The 1,206-nt window shown below is 37.3% G+C and overlaps 1 protein-coding gene across 4 annotated transcripts in view; it reads left to right on the forward strand.

The window, feature by feature from the left end:
• LOC106872300 (semaphorin-1A) overlaps positions 1-1,206 on the forward strand; it is a 414,058-nt gene that overhangs the window by 354,097 nt on the left and 58,755 nt on the right. The window lies entirely within an intron of this gene.

A 1,206-nucleotide genomic window follows, 5' to 3' on the forward strand; every position in this document is an offset into this window, starting at 1 on the left:
AATCCAAGGGCATTAAAAAACGAAACGAGAAGACAACAAAAGCCAGTTTGGATGTGCATAGTCATCATCATCATCATCATCATCGTTTAATGTCCGCTTTCCATGCTAGCATGGGTTGGACGATTTGACTGAGGACTGGTGAGACCGGATGGCAACACCAGCCTCCAATCTGATTTGGGAGAGTTTCCACAGCTGGATGCCCTTCCTAACGCCAACCACTCAGAGAGTGTAGTGGGTGCTGTTACGTGTCACCCGCACGAAGGCCAGTCAGGCGGTACTGGCAACGGCCACGCTCAAAATGGTGTATTTTATGTGTCACCCGCATAGGAGCCAGTCCAGGGTACTATATTGAATTGATGCTCAGTGAAAGTTTAAGATGGAATAAAAATAGGAATAGAAATGACATTTTGAGCATGGCTTTTTGTCAGATGGAGGAAAAGTTCCAGAGAAGAGGCAAAGGAGGAAGTTAGTGATAGGTAGAAAATGTGGTTTTTGAAGGCAGGAGAGTGCAAAAAATGGCCATTGTGAGTGTATGTGTGTGTGTGTGTATATATATACATACATGTACAAGGGTTGAACAGAAAGAGCTTTGCAGCTATCGAATGAACTTAGTGGGATAGTGCAAAAATGAAATGGAGAAACTTCTATATATATATATATATATATATATGCTTTGCAATAGTGTCTGGGAAAGTTCCCTACACAAATCCGAGTGTTACAGAACACTGAATGTCCCAGACCAGGTAAGACAACTCACTTCAGATGACTGAGAATGGTACATATTGATATTTTTCCCTTATTGTGACTTATCAATACCATGTACTCAGATCATCTTGAAACAAAATAAACCACTGTTCTGGGACTTATATGCAAATAGAGTGAAGTCTATTTGCTGATGTGCTCTGGCACAGCACATGTGAAAGAAATTAATATATATCATAATTAAATCATATACTGTGTATAATAATCAAATTATATATTATATATAATTATTGAATTACATATTATGTAGTCTGGTATGTTTCTGCATGATTCTCATGATCCAAAGAAAATTTGTCTTGCATGAAACTAGTCCAAAAGCCTGAGGACTGTTGCTCAAACCCCATCATTTTTATTTTCTTCATTTCACAATATTTTTCCTCTTTCTGTTTTCTTTTTTCCTTCTTTCTTCATTTTCTTTTTTTCCTTTTTTTTTTTTTTTTTTTT

Source organism: Octopus bimaculoides, chromosome 3, assembly GCF_001194135.2.
Source record: "Octopus bimaculoides isolate UCB-OBI-ISO-001 chromosome 3, ASM119413v2, whole genome shotgun sequence".
Taxonomy (NCBI): domain Eukaryota; kingdom Metazoa; phylum Mollusca; class Cephalopoda; order Octopoda; family Octopodidae; genus Octopus; species Octopus bimaculoides.